The following is a 6,176-nucleotide window of genomic DNA, read 5'->3' as shown; positions in this document are numbered from 1 at the left end:
GGGATCACAGTGACTGGTTGGGAGGAGCCAGGCGATCTTCTTAAGTCAATCCCAGTCCCTCATGTCAGCCCAGCTCAGTCCCTCAGGCTCCCTCACCATGGGCCCCCCCCCCAGAAATATACTGCTCCCAGCCCCACAGGCGAGGCCACATGGGGTCACGGTCTAGATCCCAGGCCCCGGGTGGGGCGGCCATTGTGCTCCACACATCTGCCCTTGTGTCTACTCAAGGTGCTCTGGACGTGTCTTGTCTGTGTCGTGCTCTTTCCCAGGCAGGTCTGGCTGTAGGGCAGGAAGCAGGCCCATGCAGGACCCCACGGCAGGGGGCATGGGCAGCACTTCCCTGGCCGAGACTGACACAGGGCCTGATGCTGGTGGTGAGTGTCCCACCTTCCAGGCTTGCTTTTGGGTAGGAGGCAGCCTATGCAGTTGGCTGAGCCTGGTCCTGGAGCAGAGGAAGGTGGCCTTTGGGGCAGGGGCTGCATTGAGGCATGGTCTAGGTGGGAGTCAGCCAGGTCATGCGTGGGGTGGGAAGCAGGAAGCCACAAGGCCGCCTTCTCCCTTGGCAGCACTGCTGCTGGCAGCAAGGGCTGGTGCCTGCCCCCGCCCCTCCATTACAGGGCCTGGGCCCCACGTGCAGGCCCAGGGTGAAGGTCCTCAGAACCAGCGAGGACCAGGCATTGCATGGGCAATTCCTCCCCCTGCCCCATGACTGCGAGGGGTGACGTTTCTGGGCCACACAATCAGGAGGGGCAGAGCTGGGCTTTCAGCCCAGGCCCAGGCTGGAAGGGAAATTGCAAGAAGCCTGCCTTGCAGAGCCTGCTGTTTTGGGGAATAGTAGAGAGCATGCAGGGTTCCTGGGGGCAGAGGCCTGGGCTTGTGCTCTCGAATTGCAGCTCCAGTTCCAGGGCAGTCCTGGCCACCCGAGCTTGGCACTGACCTTGCCCACTGCTACCCGCTGAGGAGCCTCGCTCTCCTCGGCTTTGGGACTGTGGGCCCAGTCAGGACCACGTGGGCCATCGCCTTCCTCAGGGCTCAGGGAGAGGCAGGATGGAACCTTCGGCCCTGGATGGGGCCCTCCGCTTGGCTCCTTCACAGGGACGCCCTGGGCTGCCTCTGTCTGGGGTAGGCACAGGGACTGTGAGCCGCTTCCATTCCTACCCCATCCCTAGCAGGAGGCCCAAAGCCCTGCAAAGGCTTGTCCTAGGACGGGGAGAAGGGGCCACTGGCCCAGCCTGGGCCCAGGGAGGTCCCTCTTGCTGCTGCCTCTTGGCTCCCCCAGCAACAGAGGAAGCTTCTCACCTTCTCCCTGTTCACAACCCCAGGGCATTAGAAACCTGGGCCCGGGCCAGCCTGTGGCTCACTTGGGAGAGAGTGGTGCTGATAACACCAAGGCCGGGAGTTCAGATCCCTATATAGGGATGGCCAGTTAGCTCACTTGGGAGAGTGTGTTGCTGACAAAACCAAGTCAAGGGTTAAGATCCCCTTACCAGTCATCTTTAAAAAAAAAGAAAAAAAAAGAAACCTGGGACCAAGCAAATCCCCCGCCACCCCATCCTTGGACAGGGGAAGCCTCACTTGGAGGGTTTAGCCTAGAAATCTGGGTTCACGTTGGATTCTTCGCTTCCTCTCCCCACCCTACCACAGTGCCCCCTGCCCCAGACAGGCCCCATCCTTACCTGGTCACTGGCTGGCCTCTAGGCTTTGTCTCCATTGCCCCAGGTCACCCTTCCTGCTGCCATCAGAATGGCAGATCTGAAAGGTCACACCTGGTCCAGGGTTCCTGGGGCCCTCAGGATGGGATACAAGGCCCCCACAGCTGCCCAGCACCTCACCTGCCCAAACACCTGTTGCCCTGTCTGCACCAGCCTGGTCTCCTTGCCCCCACCCCCACACCTGCCAACGCTGTCCTGTTCATGTCACTAGGATTCCACATGTGACCTAGCTGGACACCTGACAAAAACCGGCTCCTCTCCAAGCTCGGGCCTTGCCCCTAGTACCCCCCAGCAAGAAGGAGCTCTCTCTCCCCCACCCCATCTCAGATACACAAGCCTGTGTCTGGGGCTCACATGCAGGCACCTGGCCTGCCCTGCCCCTCTGGGCCTTAGGCTTCTGTCATATGGAGACCTGGACTCGGGTAAGAGAAGATAGAGAAGTGTGTGAAACAACAAAACTGACCTCTGTTTCCTTACCCAGGGCCTCTGGGGCAGAAGGAGAACAGTTTCATCTCTCCCTCTGTTTATAAGTTACCCAAGAGAAGGGGCAGGTGGGGTTGGGGGCCAGAGTGAGGGGTGGGGGAGTGACCGGCAGCCCCTGGGGCCTGGGTATGGCCATGACAGGGGGCTTGAGGAGAGCAAGAGCAAGACCCTGGGGTTTTCTACTAGTGGCAGGAGTGGAGCAGGGAAGACAGGAATCCTGACTCTGAAGGTGCTGGAGGTGGTTCCTTGTCCTCCCCGGAAGGGCTTTGACCCCAAGGACATGGGCCCCAGCGGGTGGGGCCGGAAGCTGGAAGGAGCCCCTAATTTATATTGAATTCAGTCACCCTGTTCCCCGGGGGGGTGCCAGAGTTGGGGTCTCCTACAGCCAGGCCCCTTGACCCCTGTAGGGCCTGGACTCTGTCAGGTGGAGAATCCTTAGCCCCAGAATGTTATTTACATTTGGGAATTTTTCACTTTACCTATTTATGACTATATAAATCTTTATATCAAATCTATTTTTTACAACATGGAATAGTTGCCTTTATGGAAACAGCAGAGCCAGAGTGTACACATTCCTAAACCATTAAACAGATTTCTGTAAAGAGCCAACAGCTCCCAAGACTGGTTCTCTCACCTTTGAGCCCTGAGAGTTGGCCCAGGGGGCCATGTCCGTACCAGGGCTGGGATCTGATCCCACCTACACAGCCGGCTCCCCTTGACTGGTCTCCCTTTGACTGGTCTCCAGGCCTGGGTAGGGAGAGGGGGCTACACACTGCCCTCCTGCAGTCTGCTGCCCAGAGCCCTGCTAAAATCTTCCTTTTGCCCCAAACCCCTGTGGGACCTCCTGGGCAAGAAGCAATCAGTTCCTTGGGGCAGGAGGGAGGTAGGGTTGGTCCCTTCTCTGCCAGGGGCACCTGTGTGACCTTGGGCAAGTCACTGCACCTCTCTGGGCCCCAGGTTCCCTCAATTGGTTTTGTGTTGGGGCGGCTATTTGGTGATTGTTGGGGGCACCACGCTTCTCCTACAGCCCCGTGAGGGGGAGTTACTCTACTTGCTTTTTACAGAGAAGCAAATAGGCTCAGAGGTTAAGAATTCGGTGCCCAAGTCTCGCAGCCACAAGGAGGCAGAGCTTTATTCTAAGTCAGGATCCAAGGGCCCTGCGAAGGCCGAGGCTGCTCCTGCTTGCTGGTTGCTGCTGCGTGCCCAGCACAGAGGACAGCTCCAGGCACACAGCAGGTGCTCAGAGATAGTGAGGGTCTCAGTCAGGTCCCGGCAGCAGGAAGCCTATGAATACATAGCCCACCCAGATAATCTGGGGTCTGGCCCTGGTCACCCAAAGACGGGGTTCTCTGCTGAAAGGGGGGCTTTCAGATTGCATGGCTTCTAGTCTCATCACGAGGAAGGAGAGAGCCAGGTAGTACTGCAACCCCCGCTAAGCTGGCTCTGAGACCCAGTGTTGTGCTACGGGTCAGGCCAGCTTCCAGTCAAACCCCAGGTCTGCCCTCACTGGTTGCATGACCCTGGGCAAGTCATTTCTCTCTGGGCCTCAGTTTCCTCCAGCGTGGAAGCCTGATTCCTGTCCTGCCTGCATCCCAGGAAGCCTGAGGAGGCACTGGGAGGGCAGGGCTCTGCACACTAAAGGACTGAGGCGGGGGCCTGGAGGAGGAAGGCCTGAGCCCTCGGCTGTCAGATGGCCTTGCTCTGGGCACTTGCCTCTTTCCCAGGGAGGAGGAGCGCCTGACACCGGAGTCTCCTGCTCTCCTCTAACACCGAGAAGCGCCACAGCGCGCGTGCCCATTGGAAGACAAGCCCATAACTGGGCCGGCCGGAGTCCAGCCACCACCACATTCCCCAGAGGCTCAGACACGGGCCAGTCTGTCCCCAGGGCCCTCTGCCCACACCACGGGATTGCCCAGACCCCAGGCCAAGCAGCACCAGGTCCAGTCCTGGACTTTAAAGCAGAGGAACCGAGGCTAGAGCCCAGCAGGGACTTGCTCGAAGCCCCCACTAAGTTCCCTCCTGAGCCCCGACTCAAGCCGGGCCCGGCAGGGTGCTAGTCCCAGAGCCAAGTCTGCCCTGCCTGCCTCCGAGGGCTCCCCAAGCTCCAACCTGGACCCCTCCCTCCTCCCTGCACACGTTCCCCTGGGGCTGAGCTGAGGGGTGGGACACTGCCAGCCAGCCCTTTCCTCAGGGAAGCCAGGACAGCAGAGGGCCCCTCCCCCTTCCACCCCTTCCCCATGCCCACTCCCCACCCACCCACCTCCTGCCTGGGCCTCTGCCCCATCCTCTGCCCGACCTAGTCCTGCCTGGGTCTCCACCCCATTGCCACAGGGAGTTTCCTAGAGCAAGTCACCCACTGACTAGGTCCCTACTGTTTCGCTCAGAACCTTTCCACAGATCCCTGTGGCCCCCAGTCTCCTTAAAGAGGCCCCAGCACCGCCCACTAGCCTGACCACTCTCCCCTGACACACGCCCCCTCAGCCACATGCGGCTCTACCACTCCCCACCTGCGCTTCTCCCTGCAGGCAGACGTCCTGGACCCCTGCAGAATGACACTCCTGCTGTGCAGTGGGCTTCTCCCAGCCAGGAGCTCCTGTCCCAGCCTGAGCCAGAGCCCTGGGCCCAAGGGACAGCCACCTGACCCTGATGCTGAGACCCAGACCCTCCCACGACCCTGCAGAGCAGAGCGCAAGAGGCCCAGGCCCACAGAGGTTCCTTGCTTCAAGAGAAAGACCTGGCTCAGGGATTCAACTCTGTGTCCACTCTGTGTGTTCCCATGGGCCACTGCTCAATGGCCCCTGCTCCAAGAGGCCCTTTCAACAACTGTGGCCCTGGTGGGACGGCTCTGCCCCACCTCAGCTCCCAGATGGAGTCTAGGAACTGGCCCTGTCCCTGACACAGCCCGGGCTGGTGCCTGGGGAGCTTTCACACAGGACAGCAGTGGTGCCTTCAGTGACTCTGGCCTCACATGTTAATGTGACCTTGCCTCGGTGTAGTCAGCTCAGGGAATACGTCAGCAGGCATGGAAGTGTCCCTTTCTCATCAGATTCAGAGATTCATTCCTTAGCATGATAACAGTTGTATCTGCTGTATTCTGGCCTTCCCCCTTGCCAGGAAGCGACGGGGTCTGTGCTAGTCAGAGGCAAGCATGAGAGGTGTGGCCTGTCAGGAAGCAGGAATTGGGAGAGGAAGCCGGGAAAGGGTAGCCGGGGCCTTGAATGAGCTCCCGGGAGCTGGGCGAATGGGGCCAGCCTGCTCCAGCCTTGCTGTTCCTCGTGTGATCCACGAGGAGCATGGGATGCCAGCAGCCTGGCATCATCCTGGAGTTTTTCAGGGTGCAGAATCTCAGCCTCCACCCCAGACTTTTTGAGTCAGAATCTGATTTTGCATGTGTGTGTGTGGTGGCTGGCCAGTGCCGGGATCCAAAGCCCTGACCTTGGTGTTATAACACCGTGCTCTAAGCAGCTGAGCTAACTGGCCAGCCCCCAGAATCTGAATTTTAACAAGACCCCCGGGGGATTCGTGTACACTCTACAGCTTGAGGAACGCTGGTCTACACACTGCCCACCCCACCAGGGTGACCCAGCATCAAGCCCAGACATCTCAGGATTTCTTTCCATTGGCCTTAAGGATCTTGTCCCTTTATCTCTGGATGAAGTGTCTTTTCCCTTCTTCCTACAAGCATTGACTTGATCCACGGACATTAAGGGCAAAGGCTCAGACTGACCCACAGCCAGAGACAGTGCCTGTGAAGGGAGCTGGCTGGGCAGCTGGGTCAACCGAACACCCAGACGCTTGTCGCAGGAGCTGTCGTCATTCAAACTCTACCCTTTCTGGAAACACTCGAGCTTGTCATCCCGAATAGTGGTTCTTCATCTTTTCTGGATCCCTGATTAAGCTGTAGACACTTTCATCAGAAATGATAAAGATTCACATATAGACCCAAAATACGGTGCATCATCAGGTGTTAGTAGGCATTTG

Source organism: Cynocephalus volans, chromosome 11 (genome assembly GCF_027409185.1).
Source record: "Cynocephalus volans isolate mCynVol1 chromosome 11, mCynVol1.pri, whole genome shotgun sequence".
Classification (NCBI taxonomy): Eukaryota; Metazoa; Chordata; class Mammalia; order Dermoptera; family Cynocephalidae; genus Cynocephalus; species Cynocephalus volans.
This window is presented reverse-complemented; position numbering follows the sequence as displayed.